Raw genomic sequence first — 16,057 nt, 5'->3', positions numbered from 1 at the left:
ACTAATAACAAAAATTTGTGATTATTGTTTACACTATACGAGAATATCTTGAAAAGAAAAGTTTGAAACCACCACCATCATCACCAAAACAGATACATAAATATCTAAAAACTACTTGAAGTCCGGCCCTAATTATGATCGTTTGCCAATTCGAAACCCTGATCAATCCTGGGTGATTGATTGGTGGTGGAATTTGAAAATTATTGAATAGGGTTAAGGATGTGGCAGTACTAGTCATGAAGCACCCAAAAACAAAAAATCAAAATCAAAAAAAGGAAAAAATGAAAAAAAGAAAATAAAGTAGGTAAAATAATGGAGAAGAATCAAATCACTACTTAATAATAATAATAATGTATGTCGTCATGCTCAACATCAGCCATTCAGATATGTAAGGCATCTTTAATAAAAACCCTTCTTTTGCCCTAGCTGTAGATCCTTTTTCTCTTCTTCTATAAAGATATTTCATTCTCAATAAAAATTACTAAAATAATAAAAAAGAAGTCACTTTATATTTATATATTTGAATAATTTACGTTATAAATATTTAATTTTAATTTTTTACTGTAATAATATACTATAAAAAATTATTTTTAGTTATAACAAAATTTATGACTACTTCCCTCTCAAAAAAAAAAAAAAATTTATGATTACTTATAAAATATATGTGACTAAAAATAAGTCTTTGGCTAATATTATTAGTTACAAAAATTACAATATTTATTGTGACTAAAATTAAATTAGTAACAACTTGTATTTAAATACTATGTTTTAGTCATAAGTAATTATTTTATTTGTTGTGACTAGAAGATTATTATTAAAATAAAATTTTTTGTAGTGATACTTAAGTTATAATTCTAGGAACTTCTGTAGGTACTTGATTATAAAATGCTATGTAAATTTTCATGTGACAATTCTCTAATTGGTCGTCATTAAAATTTTATTTTTTTATTTAAAAAGTAATTTGAATATACCAATAAGTAATAAATTAACACGTCAATAATAAATTGACACTTAACGATCAAATATTTACCGTAATATATTAAAAATAAAACTTAGTATTATTATGTAAAAAATATATATTTATAAATCTTTTAATTTGTATATTTGAGTGGCATTAAATGAAGAGGCAAAAACTGTGTGCTGTATATATATGGCAAAAGAAGAAATATAATGACAATTATTTATTCTTTTGTATACGTACAAACAACAACAAATAGTATCATTTTATTCATTATTAATTACTTTTTTTAAAATATATATATAATTAAATTATTTATTACGTACGTACGTACTAGAAATATTTTGGCATTAAAATAAAAGTACGTAAGATAGCATAAATATATATAGCTTTAATTAATTGTTCATCTACACTTTTAGTTAATTATTTATGTTACTTTTGCTAATTTTAAAAGTACTCAATTATTATTATTGTCATTTTCAGCTTATTAAAGCAACTCTATAAATGGTCCCTTTTAATTAATCGAGTTATTAATTATAATTAACGGGTATATATACTAACTTAATTAATTAATAACCATTTTATTAAAAACTACTTAACTGGGCATTTATGGACTATTATTAGTAATTTTTGAGAGGTTATGGAAGTTATAGAATCGAGTACAAAAGTTCATAAAACATTGAAAAAATACATGCTGAAAAATAAACTGTCTTTTTAAGTTTCAAAATTTCAAAATTAATTTGGTAACAAGTTTCCAGTTACCAATTTTTTAGCATTAACAGTTCAAAACTTTCTACATTAACTTTATATCACATTTATATAAAGAAATAAGTCTCCAACAACTATTTAATCAAATTTAAATCCTATTAGTAACTCAATTTATTAATTAAAGAGTAATGATATGAAGATGAGTAAACATTGTTAATTAAACAAGAAAATTCCTTTTTCTAAAATAAAATAAAATAAAACATTTGCTTTTTTTGATCATGTACATATATTTATGGAAAAGACCAAACAAGCTTTCAATGAACTGAAACAAGTAATACATTTATTTTGGATCAAACTAAATAATTAAACATATAAAGAGTAGTATGTATATATAATTTATACTACTCAAACTAGAAAAAAAGGTTCAGTCTTTTCACTACAAACCCTCATAAATGGAAATAGTACTCCAGCTCAGTCCTTTTCATTTTACATCATCATACAATAATAATAATAATAATAATAATAATAATAATAATAATAATAATAATAATAATGAATGAATGAATGAATGAAGTTTTATTTTTTTTTTATTATTTAAGATTTTTGTCCTCCATAGTATAACCTATGTATTATTGTGTTCCTTGAATTTTTCAGCCCGTTAAAAATAGTCTCTAAACTATTTATAGTGTTGTAAATGTTGGGTTTTATGCCCTAAATAAAACTTCATTTCAATGTAATCCATTTTATTCAACATCAATAAAGAAACAGAAGTGTTTTTCATTCATTTGTGTATGTTTTGGTTCATGTTATCAATTGCTTGTCTATTTGATTTATAAATTCATCTGAAACCCTTTTCACATACTTGATCCTGTTTATTGTGTTGTCAACACATTGGAAAGTAAATATGACTATGTGAATAAAGATTCCTAGATTTATCAGACACAGGGTTTTACTGATATGATAATCTACAGCAGAGTTTACTTGCATTTTGAGAAATGCTATGCTCTTTCTGTTAGAAATTATTTTACCAGGATCTTAGATCTACTCACAAGTATGTTGATTAACATCCTAAATATGAACTTTCTAAAACGATGAAATAAACACATATAAAGTTTAAGAAATCTTACATTGGGTGCAGAGGAATATAATGACTCATTCCGTTCAGATATCTAGCCCTTGATTCCTTTCTGTAGCAGAGCATTATCAATATCTGAACCTGGATCTCTTTCTCTGAATCTTTGATGCTGAAACTCCTTCTTGATGAAAGTCTTTCTTCACGATCTTCCTCACTATGATTGAGGTATCACTTGCTGTGTGTGGGCACTACTCTCACACTAAGAATTTCGAAATTCAAGAGGGAAGAAAGAGAGAGGGAGTGGTCAGCCAGATAGGGAGAGAGAAGGCTCAGGTTTTTCTCTGAAGGAAAAATAGAAAATTTAAGTGTAATTTTCCTGAAGCCTTCACTATCTACTTATAGCATTCCACTAGGGTTATGTTTGAATTATTTGGCATTAAAATAATAAAAATATCAGTTTAAATTCCCTACAAAAGTGGCCGGCCATGCTTAGTGGATTTGGGCCTCACTTTTTACAATTTTGCAGTTTTATCTTTTCTGCATCTGATTTTCTCAAAAATGCCAATTTTCAAATTCAACCATTTAAATGCCAATTCTAACTATTTCAATATAATCAGATTTACTTATTAATACAGATCAGAAATAACATTTAATGTTGCATGGTTCACATGATTTATTTCATGATTATATGTACATAATGTATGAATTCATCTGAAACCCTTTTCACATACTTGATCCTGTTTATTGTGTTGTCAACACATTGGAAAGTAAACATGACTGTGTGAATAAAGTTTTCTAGATTTATCAGACATAGGGTTTTACTGATATGATAATCTACAACAGAGTTTACTTGCATTTGGAGAAGTGCTATGTTCTTTCCAGAGCATTGGTTAAAGTAAAGCTCAGGTTGGATGCATGGAGTATGCATCGGAAGGGACCGATATTGAACTTTGACTTAGATTTATTAAACTTACCGTAATATCTATTCAAGTCAATATCGCCTAGTTGATCCTAGATCAAATGATCTTAATCCTGTTATGATTAGGCTCAATCTCGAGAGGCTATTCGTGTTCTTTGATTTGTTAGTTAAGCCTACTTTTAGGTCAGGGTGATACGTACATTTTGGGAACACGGTAGTGCAATTGAGTGGGAGCGCTAACATAAACATGGAATCTATAGCTTCTATCTGGCGAATAGTAAGTAAATGATGATCTCCTTCGAGCTTGACCAAACGAAAATAAATGGTGGAGTACTCATTTCACATAAGCTGAAATATCATTTATACGGGGTTAAGTGTTTTAAGGATAAAATACATTGTAGGGTGTAACGGTAATCTAATCCCTTTACAGTGTAGATCATTCATATAGAGGATCATTGATCAAATTAGGATTATAACAATGGATAACTAATGATGTGTCTATATGGTGGAACATATAGAGCATTCTATATACTGGGAGTGCAATTCTAAGTTCTATGCGTGGATATTCAACGAAGAATTAATAAGTCAGTGAATTTAGGTTATAAATTCTTGATCTACTTATTGGAAGCTCGGTTATATAGACCCATGATCCCCCCACTAGTTGAGACAATATTACTTGTAAGACTCATATAATTGGTTTTGATTAATCAATTATAATTCTCAAATTAGACTATGTCTATTTGTGAATTTTTCACTAAGTAAGGGCGAAATTGTAAAGAAAGAGTTTTTAGGGCATATTTGTTAATTATGATACTTTGTATGGTTCAATTAATAAATATGATAAATGACAGTATTATTTAATAATTATTTATAGTTATTAAATAGTTAGAATTGGCATTTAAATGGTTGAATTTGAAAATTGGCGTTTTTGAGAAAATGAGATGCAGAAAAGATAAAACTGCAAAATTGCAAAAAGTGAGGCCCAAATCCACATTGCCTAGGTCGGCCACTTTTATAGGGTTTATCATCTGATATTTTTATTATTTTAATGCCAAATAATTCAAACCTAACCCTAGTGGAATGCTATAAATAGATAGTGAAGGCTTTAGGAAAATTACACTTTTACTTCTGATTTCCTTCAGAGAAAAACCTGAGCCTTCTCTCTCTAACCTAGCCGCCACCTATTCTCTTCTTCTTCCTTGAAAATTCGAAATCTTTTAGTGATAGAGTAGTGCCCACACACAGCAAGTGATACCTCAATCATAGTGAGGAAGATCGTGAAGAAAGACATTCAACAAGAAGGAGTTTCAGTACTAAAGGAGGAGAGAAAGAGATCCATGTTCAGATCTTGATAATACTTTGCGACAGATAGGATACAAGGGTTAGAGATCTGAACGGAAGGAGACATAATATTCCGCTGCACCCAGTGTAAGGTTTCTGATACTTTATATGTGTTTATTTCATAATCGTTTTAGAAGTTCATATTTAGGGTGTTAATCAACATAATTGTGAGTAGATCTAAGATCCTGGTAAAATAATATCCAACAGTAAATTGGTCATTAATTTTGTTAAATTTTGTCACAAGTGGCAAACAAAATGATGACACGATCTGCTTAACCATTTACTACGTCAGTGTCAACATGTCAATGTCATGTGTGTAATTAATTTTAAAAAAATATATATAATTTAAAATTTTTCACTACAAGAAATGTCACTTTTACTAGCACAATTTGCTACTGCGCTGGCAAAAAGATCAAAGTTTTACCAGCGCACATTTACAGTGACTGAAATCTAACTTTTACCAGTGCATTTACGCGCTGGAAAAATTTATTTTTGTCAGCGCTTTTCATTTTGTGCTGGCAAAAGTTCTTAATACCAACGTTGATTTGCCAACACATAGAAGTAAATTTCATTTTACCAACGCAATACCAAACTTTTATCAGTACAGAAATGTGCTGGCAAAAGTGACATTTCTTGTAGTATTTTTTAATTTAGTTTTACATAATATTTTCAATTATTGATTGATTTTAAGTTTAATGATATTTAAAAATACATATATTTTAATTTTTAATATAAAATTATACATGTGACAATGATGTAGTAATTAGCTAAATAATAGTCATGTTATCCTTTTGTTTATCACCTGACAAAATTTGATACCAATTTACAATATTGTGAATAGTTCAGGAACAATTTATAGCATGCTAAAAATTTAGTGAGATAATAATAATACATATGTCATAATTCGAGGTAAAAATTCTAAGTAACATTTTTTTTTAAGAGAAATAAACCTTAATTGAATTATTTGTTCAATAAAAAACCTTAATTCAATTATTATTACTAGTAATAATATTTCAACGTTGTAATAGTAATTAATAAGTTTATTTAGTGTCTCACGTGCGCATTATAATGATATAATTAATTAATTATTATTATTGAAGCTAACTGCTACAGATTAATTAATATTCATTATATATATATAAAACATTGTTATGAGACACCAGTGGTGCTACCATTTTCTAAATATGTCGCGTTGCGATTGGCTAACGAAACTCCCTAAAAGTTATTATATTAAATTATATGGGACCCGATACTTAGTTAGACAATAGCGATATTGACATATAGGAAGATGCTAAGCACTACTGGTGTCCTTTAGCATTTCTCGTATGTATATTATCTTATGCTATAGCTTGCGAATTTTTAGATTTTAAATTATTAAAATATAGCTTAATGAAGGGATAGTTTGTTGAATCTTGTGTGAGATTTTAATTAGTGAACATTAATAATTTTAACTCTCTAGAATCACATTCACACTTAATTAATAAAAATAAAAAAAACCCTAGATTAGAACAAATTAATAATATTTAATTTTTTTTTCTTAGGAAGAAGAGTATAGCTAACAATTTTTCGTGTGTGGGCAATAAAAATAAAAATAAAAAATTGTGGGCGATAAAAGACAAAATTAGAGAGAAAATCTTTTGTGATCTTAGTTCATTTATTGGTTTATAATATGATATAGTTGATTAATTAATTATTAAATTAAGAACCTTGGATGAATAATATTATAATATTGCTAGAAGCTATAACAATTTTGGGCGATAAAGACAAAAATATTTTTTTACAAAATTAATAAATCTTCTGTAGTGATCATAGTTGCTGGTTAATTATCGTATTATATATAGTAATTAATTATTAATTAATTTAGAAACCCTATAACAAAATAATTTTAAAAAATAATTAATCTACTTTGATCATAATTAATCTTATATAGTTATTCATTTATCAGTAATTATCTTATATATATTAAAATAAATAATTTTTTATTTATTAATTATTAATGGTATAAGTGTTGTGGTTTAATTAGTAGGGAAAAAAAAAGCTATGTTAATTTCACTAAATTTTCGATTATATTTTGTTTTGTTATTAATTACAGCATGATTATTAATTTTTAAATTTTGATAAAATCCATTAATTAGTATTTACATACAATACATATAATATATCCTAGATTAATTGGTATCTGTAGAACGTAAATTAGAATGAAATAATATATAGCCTTCATTTCTATATATATACTGTATCTTAGTTTTATTCCTTTTATTATTATTATTTATTATTGTTTTTCAAGAAAATATTATTACAATAATAATAATTTTCCCTCTGTTACGACCAGTGATGTAATCTCTCTTTTAAAAAAAGAAATCATAATCTATAAAAAAAAAAAAAAATTAAAAAATTTATCATTTTAATCATAAAAATTCTATACAAGAAAATCATGATGTGCTTAATTAGTAGGATAAATAATTAGGCGAGTGAAAATCACGCAAACAATAAATCGCGTGGGAATAAACGTTAAAAGTATGCCACGTAAGCAAAGCACATGCCCGAATATGATACACGTCATCATTTCATTTCTTCTCCTAAAAGTTAAAACCCGTTTCCACATCCCATAACCCGACCCGGATCCTATTTAACGGGTCGTGTAATTAATTAGGAGAGAAGTACTACGTTGACCGTGAAGAAGACTATTAAGTAAGAAATAATGATGAGTGTGTTTTTAATTTTAAAGTAATAGTAACACGTGGGTGACGTAATCTGACATGACAGACACGTGTCATTGGATGTGGGCCCAAACACTTACTGTGACGTAGTGATCTGAATCTTTGTCGGGGGTGAGTTTTGCTATGGGAGGGGTAATATGGTAATTATGTATTAGGCTAGATAATTAATAAATGCATTGATTGTTGATACGTCATCCCTTGATCTTGTCCACGCTGGCAAATCGTAGGGTTGAATGGTAGTGATGATGATGAGGATTAAATCAACGGTTGGATGGAAGAACAGTTGTGAAATTATTGTGATCAATGTTGTTGAATGGATTTATATAAGTAGGACTAGATTCTAAGCATAGTTCAATTATTATTATCCTTTTTATTAGACTAGTTGGAACAACACGTGCTACGCACGTGTAATCTTTTTGAAAGTAAATATATAATTTTTATTAATGTGCTAAATCAGTTAAAAGATAAGATTCTTCCTTAATAGTTTGTACTGCTACTAAGTAATTTGACTCTAACTCCACTTTCTGTCAAGGTTGAGTTTTAATTCAGTATAGCATGCGTCATGTACAAATTAAATGTTTGTATAAAATATAACACAATTTTAATATTTTAATATTTCTCATTGAATACGATCTGAACATTTTATTAACTATATGCGATAAAATCTAACATAATTCATTTATATTTAACAATAGGATTAGTTCAAAGATAATCTTAAAAAAAAATACAATTTAATAGTGGTCCTAAAAAATCTTTAATAAACACTTATTTTCTCTTCTTAAAAAAAAAAACCAAAAGAAAAAAAAAATAGAAGAATGTATACTATAAAAAGTAAAAAAAATAAAAATATTAAAATTATTTTTTTAATGTGAAATTATGTTATGTAATTCTTTACAAAAAGTAGAAAATTAAAAATATTAAAATTATTTTTTTAATGTGAAATTATAATATGTAATTCTTAGTAAATTATATAGGGTGATAAAGTTAAGGCTAAGTTTGCTAAAAAAAAACTCTAAATATTTATTTTTGCATACTATTATTCTTACAAATATGTATCTTTATATATTAAAAGTGCCTATCTAACGGTATTTCTTGGTTTAACAGAATATACTTAAAAAAATATTCTGTTAAATTTAACGATTACGTTTGATCTCCCGTTAATAAATAAACCCAATAATTAAACCCAAAAAATTAAACAATCTTTTAAATATTAATAATCTCTTTTTAAATTAAAAAAATCATCTTACCCCCATCTCTCTCTAACAAACCTATCTTGGGAGAATATTAATAATTTTTTTTATTTATCTTTTAAAAAAAGAAAAATATAGATAAAATGTCTAGAAAAGATAATATAAATGTGAGACTTTATATGAATATTTACCTTATATGTTTGTGCTTATTTTTAGTTTTATTTTTAATTTTACCACCGAGAGGAGAAGGTTGAAAAATATTAGAATATGAAAATATTATTGAAACTTATTAGTAATTTGCAAAGAATGTAAAAGTCTATAAATATATAGTTGTGTAGCTATTATTAGATATGAAATGAGATAATAGAACTTTTTTTCAATTAGAAGATTAATGTACATTTTACTATTAATAACATACATTATTATAACACAACTATGTTTTACTTACTAAACATATTGACACATATTTTATTTTTATAAAACAAATTGTTCAAATAATTATACTATTTTAATTATTAATTAAAATAAAAAACTAAAATATTAAATAAAACTAACACTACGTGGCTTGGCACGTAACAATCAGCTAGTATATAAATTATACATGCATCTCTTCTATAACATAGGAAACTATAAAATCCAACATATAACAAGTACTATTGATAAGGACACAAATTTTAGTACTATCGGTAGAGATATCTATGTTTGTAGTATTTCAAAAAATTATAATTTATTTAGCAAAAACAATAATCATAATTTAAGTTTTTTTTTTTTTAAATGGCTGTCTATATCATAATTAAAGTAGGTGTTATATTCGTTTAATTTTAAAAAAATTCTAAATAATTTATGATATCGAAAAATGAATTATATTTGTAAGTATGCAATTATATTTGTATCTTGTTTAACATTATAAATTATTTTAAAATTTTCAATGAGAGATATCTAATACAACTAAAAAGTACACAGTGAAATAAAAAATAAGTTATAATTTTTTTTTAAGTTCTGTTTTATATATATATAACTTTAAAAATAAAAATCAGCTTAAATTAAAATGTGATATATATATATCTATTCTATATAAAGTGTGCCTATATAACAGAATTCTTGGTTTATGAGAAATTCATGGGTCAATTTTTTTATTTTTTTTAAGTTTTCTATTAAAAATAATAATTTTTTCCAACAAATTCTCTTAATCAATTTATTTAGCTATTTAATAATAGGATCATATTTATAAATTTTTGGCCGATTTTAGTGAATGGCATAACAAAATTAAACACGACTTTATCTCCAAATTCAGATTTCATCCTCTCTCCAAATTCAGATTTGTGTTCTCCAAACGTAAAGTTAACGTGCCGCTTATAATCTGAAAATAAAGTCTTGCAGCCAATCCCACTCCCAATCCGATTTCAATGAATGACATAACAAAAAATACGACTTTATCTCTAAATTCAGATTTAACCCTCTCTCCAAATTCAGATTTGTGTTCTCCAAATTCGAGCCATTCGCTTGCAAAAAGTTAATAATTCTGGCCCCGCCGCCACTATTGACTCAACTCCCTTAAACGACGATGTTATTCCAAACTTCTTCTACAACCAAGCAAAAAGGTATGTTCTTTACATCATTCTTCAGTTTTAATCGTTGAGCGGTCTTAACTTTTTTTCTTGAGAGAAATTTGAAACTGTCAAATATACGAGAGAATTTCTTGTATGGAGAATCATAAACTTGGTTTTGGGAGTGTTTTGAACAATTGGGAGGAGAAAAAATTAATCTCTAAAGGGGTCTTTGTAGGGTCATCAATAACTCTAATTGGCCATCGTCCTCGGCAACAACAATCGTTGTCGACCCCCTCAATCGTCCATTCTCCAACTCTGCCCCAGCTGTATTTGCAGTATATATACATATATAATTTATTTATTGAATAATTTTTAATATGTGGGTAGCTCCTTCATTCACTCCCTCATCAGTCACTCTGTAATCTCTCTCAATTATTCATAATTTAATCGCAGGAAATTTTTGCTTTCCTTTATTTAGAGTTTTCATTTATTAACTTAATGGGACAAGTTCTTGAAGTCAGATTGTGACGCCTTTGTATTTAGAAGAGGTAAATTCAGTTAACAAGTTTATGCCTATTCATCTTAAAAAAGTTTTTCAGCTCAGTTTAGTTTAGTTTAAAATTCCATATCCTATAATTCAAAGTAATTGTTCAAAATGTAACATCAAATAGTCTAAATACACGTGGTCTTGAAGATGCACCAATAAAATATGACTGCAGGTAGAGGAGTGGAAGTTTTAGAGAACAAGTCATTTGAAGATGATGTATTTGGGAAAGGCTGGTATACATGTAAAGTATATCATCTACAAAGATAAGTTAAGGATAGACATTACATATTCAAAGATTTGATATTGGCTAAAATTGGCATGTGAAATTAGTCTAGCACATGCTTAATATCATTCATTCTAGGAAAATTCATGATTGTTGTAGCTGGAATTGATAATAAGTAAGGAATTAATTCTCTGGTGCTATATGTGTGATTTTTATATATGACTAAGATATTCACTATAAAATTAAAATTATTTGGCAAGGAAAAGTTGATGTCATTAATGAATTATATATTAGTTGATGTCAAGTGAACAATGCTGTTTTAATCTCTTTTCCTTTGTTTTCTAATCTTATTGTTAACTTTGTTTTCAGCTGTTAAACTTTTTTTTTAATAAAAGTTTGCTAATTAATTCCACTGTTGGGACTGTATCTCCACAAATTATCTGTTGTTTTATTTATACCATATTGCTTCAAAGACAGTGTAACGAAGTTTTCATTTGAGTCTCTTATGTTTGTACTCTCATTCCAGTAAGGTTTCTACTTGGTTTACTACTTTTGAACCAATTGATGCTCTTATCATGCAAGAGGATGCTTGGAATGCATACCTTGAATAACTAATAACTAATAATATTTTTTTATCAATAATTAATTATATTATTTTTAAATAAAGTAAAAAATACTTAACTAAAATTTAATGTACGTGTCTCGCACGTAATTTTTTACTAGTATATATATATGCAACTATATTGAATAAAAAAAAAACAATAAAACATGTTTTTACATATATTGAGTAAAATTTAGTTTTATTAATCAATTAAACTCAATCATTCACATATAAATGATAATTTAGTCAAAAAAAAAAAACAATTAATCACCACATATTTTGTATATGATTAACCTCAACATAATAAATTTAATATGTGGAAGCCCAAAACAAAATTGTCACCTTTATAGTAGTTATTAATAAAAAATAAAAAAAGCAATTAATCACCACATATTTTGTATATGATTAACCTCAACATAATAAATTAAAGGTGAGAAGTGAGGACTTTTTAGTAATTTAATATGTGGAAGCCCAAAACAATATTCTCACTAGGGGTGAAAATCGGTCGGTTATGGTCGGTTTTTAAAATTTTATAACCGACCGTTCGGTTACGGTTTTTATTTTACGAAAACCGTAACCGACCGTTTAGAAATTATAACCGTATAAAACCGACCGTACGGTTTTTGGCGGTTTTCGGTTTGGCGGTTTTAGGCGGTTTTTGGCGGTTTTAGGCGGTTTTAGGCGGTTTTTGGCGGTTTTAGGCGGTTTTTGGCGGTTTTGACGGTTTTTTGGTTAAACTATTTTTTTATTTCAAGAACCGAAACCGACCGCCGTGTCAAAAAAACCGAAACCGAAACCGACCGCCAAATTCGGTGATGACGTGGAACCGAAAATTCGGTTACGGTCTGGTCGGTTTGATGGTCGGTTTCGGTTTTTCGGTTTTTATGAACACCCCTAATTCTCACTTTTATAGTAGTTATAGATTATAGTAATTATCTGCTAAAAGATATTAATGGTGTTTATTATTTTTTTATATGTTCATATTATTATTGGTCTAATTAAGTATCTGATCTCACATATTTTAATATAATAGTTTTTAATGAGTATCGCTAATTAATTGTAAAGCGACATGTCTAGAAGGTATTAAGTACCACTGGTATCTAATAACAACACTCTAATTAGCTAGGATTGTTTAGTGTTCCAACTAGTTTTGTAAATTTCAAATTTTCTAAATTATTAGATATCATGTTAAATAATTGCGACATCTATGAAAAATAATTAAAATAAAAACTCTTTTAAATATTTCAAAACACTTATTTAAAAATGTGTACTATATACTTTTCCAACATTATTTATTTTTATTCATAAAAATAATACAATGAAATTAACTATAAATGAATTCGTCATGCCTACCGAGTCATGTAAGCAACAAACTAAGATTACAAAAGTTGCTCTCGGTAATCTTCTAACTGCACAAGTGTATTGGAGAAAGTACATGAGATCTCGTGTATGATAAAATGTATAAAGTTTACTCGTGCGACACGAAAACAATTAATAACCTACGATTCACTATACTAAACCAACAAACACGAAACACAATCAAGAAACAATAAATCAAGAGATCACATAATTCAAGTAATGAATTGAGCAATAAAATTGTTGACCGAAGTTTTCGGCAACCAATATAATAATAATATTTACGAAAGCTATAAGGAATTAATGAGAGAGATTTTTACGTGGTTGGGACATTAATGAGCCTTAGTCCACGAGTCTGTGTATTTATGAAAGTATTTATTACAGAGAATGTTCTTGGTGGTTTTCCTTTCTCTAGTTCTTATGAATCCTAGAATTCTCGACCCCTGCCTTAATGAGTTTGGGGGGTATTTATAGTGTTTTTTGTGGGGTGATCCCTAGAATTGAGGTACATGTATTTCTGTAATTTTAAGTAAAGGCACACATTCCCAATGGATACATCATAGGAAATGCATGGTCTAACCCCTAGGCTTTTTAGGGGTTTTATGGACGCAGTCCTTTATCCTTCTTAATTGATGTGATTCTTCATAAAGTAGCTGTCACTAGACTCATTAATCATAGCATAGTATCTGCAGAGAGGGGGTTACGTCGTCAGACTTTAAAACATATGGCAGTTTCAATACGCCTTCTCCCATGCGGCATTAAATGCGAGGTGACTGTTCAGGTAGGATTTGACACCTCCCGAAGATGCTTTGTTGTAACTTTGCTCTCCGGGAGTATGTGAAACTCACAGGCCTTCTCCGGGAGGCATGTTAGATGCTGATCCCTTTGATCAAAGGGACTTAGCCTAATTATTCAAACGTTAAACCCTTTTAGTCTACGTGTCTCGGTCCAGTTGGTCCACATATTTTGGACAAAATCAGGGGCAACAAAATAAAAAAAGAATAACACCAGATTTAAGGAATTCAAAGCATGTACAATGCTCTACATCTCGGTCAAAACAACAACAAACATATCTTTATTGATATCAGTGTTTACAAGATTACTAAAATCTTCACAAACTCTCAGAAATTACGAGAAAATATTTTTCTCTTTAGTTTAGACTCTCTTTCTCTCAACCTTACACTATTACATTTTTCACTCAAGCTATATTGATATGATTCACTACTGATTATAAGGATTGCTAGCCATTTATAAATTTACATTGTTGCCTAAATTAACTCCGTGAATATTGTGGCTCATTTATACCGTCTTAAATGATTCAGCTCATCTCCAGCAATAATAATCCACTTCAGCTTTAATAACGCGCTTTTAGTACACTCAATTCGAAATAATATAAACAAGCTATATGAATACGTACAATTGCTCATAATCCTAGATGAACAACCAAGATTGATAGTTAGCTATTCGAAAGGGCATCTTTGAACAAATGACAAGCTATCCAGAGAGACGCAAGCTTTATCTCTAAACACCTTTTAAATTTCTACAAAGACTTCTGCCTAAGACTTTTCTGGATCCATACCAAGCTTCATGTTTTAAAAACTCCCAAACCCTAAACCTTAGTTATAGGTTCTAAGTGACACACCAACTTATTTAAAAGTATACATATTTTTAAAACAGTTAATATCAATATATATATATAAAGGAAAGAATAAGGAGTGTCTATGTGTCCTCTTATAATTTTTTCTTTCCATTTTTCCTATTTTTTTTTATCACATTTTCCTATTTTGTTTGAAAACCAAATCATATGTACAAACTAAAAGTCCCACATTGTTTAAAGATTGTTTAGGTTTAATATATGTAGGTTATAAATAATATTCTTACTATATTACTTTCCTTTGTCTAAAAAATATTTTTTTTATGGGTGATTGATGAACTTAATCTTGCCCAATAAGTTACAATTTTTTTTAAAGTGAATGCAAAGTACATTTTTGTATTTTTCAATCTTTTTCAAGTTTAAAATGATTATAAAAAAATTAATTTAATTATTTTTTATATTAAAAAATATTTTCTTATTATTTTTTATTTTAATTTTATTTAAATAATTAAAACTATAAAATAATTAAAACTATATTGATTTATTAATATATAATATTTATTAGAATAATAAGACACTTTAAATATATATTTTTTTTATATACTTCAGTGATATGAGACTATTGTAAATGTTAAACTTTTAAGTTATATATATTTTTCATCAAATATGTGAGTGATAGATATTATTTATTTACACATATTCTTACATTTTTCAATTTTTGCAAAATATTTAAAATAAAAAAAAATTAGTTTTTAACAAATAAATCAATATCTATATCCAGGGGCGGAGCCAGGATTGAATTGTAGGGGGGCCAATAGCACAAGCACGTGTACGGTGATAAGATTTAATATATAATGATTTTAATGGCCGACATTCTTACTGGATGGTACTAACTATTTATGAGTGATCTAATATAATTCACTTAGATTAATTTAAAATTTTATTTAATATTTTTAAGCAGTAAAGTAAAATACATTAATCAAATAATCCAATAATTAATAAGACTCATAAGAGATTAATTATCAACATGTATTGACTAGAAAATATTTTATATCATTTCAATATCTAAAATAAATGATTAAATTGATGGTAGAGTATATTTAAAGATAATCAGTGGTTAACAATGTGAATAGTGTTAAACAAAGAAATAAAAAAAATAAAACTATATGAAATGGTTGAAAGATGATAATATATAGGTAAATTAATAATAAGAAACACCTAATTTATATATGTATTTTTTTTATAACTATTTTATTTATTTAGTATGATAGACTC

At 27.4% G+C, this 16,057-nt stretch overlaps 1 long non-coding RNA gene across 1 annotated transcript; it reads left to right on the top strand.

Moving 5' to 3' along the window:
* The first annotated feature begins 9,922 nt into the window (after positions 1 to 9,922).
* On the top strand, positions 9,923 to 10,930 carry LOC115707469 (uncharacterized). The gene is made up of 2 exons (XR_004009746.2): positions 9,923 to 10,512; positions 10,697 to 10,930. It is a non-coding gene; the product is annotated as an uncharacterized LOC115707469 (long non-coding RNA).
* The last annotated feature ends 5,127 nt before the right edge of the window (positions 10,931 to 16,057 follow it).

The sequence above is a fragment of the Cannabis sativa genome, chromosome X (genome assembly GCF_029168945.1).
Source record: "Cannabis sativa cultivar Pink pepper isolate KNU-18-1 chromosome X, ASM2916894v1, whole genome shotgun sequence".
In the NCBI taxonomy this organism is placed as follows: Eukaryota; Viridiplantae; Streptophyta; class Magnoliopsida; order Rosales; family Cannabaceae; genus Cannabis; species Cannabis sativa.
The sequence above is the reverse complement of the archived record's forward strand: the minus strand, read 5'-3'. Positions and strand labels throughout refer to the sequence as shown.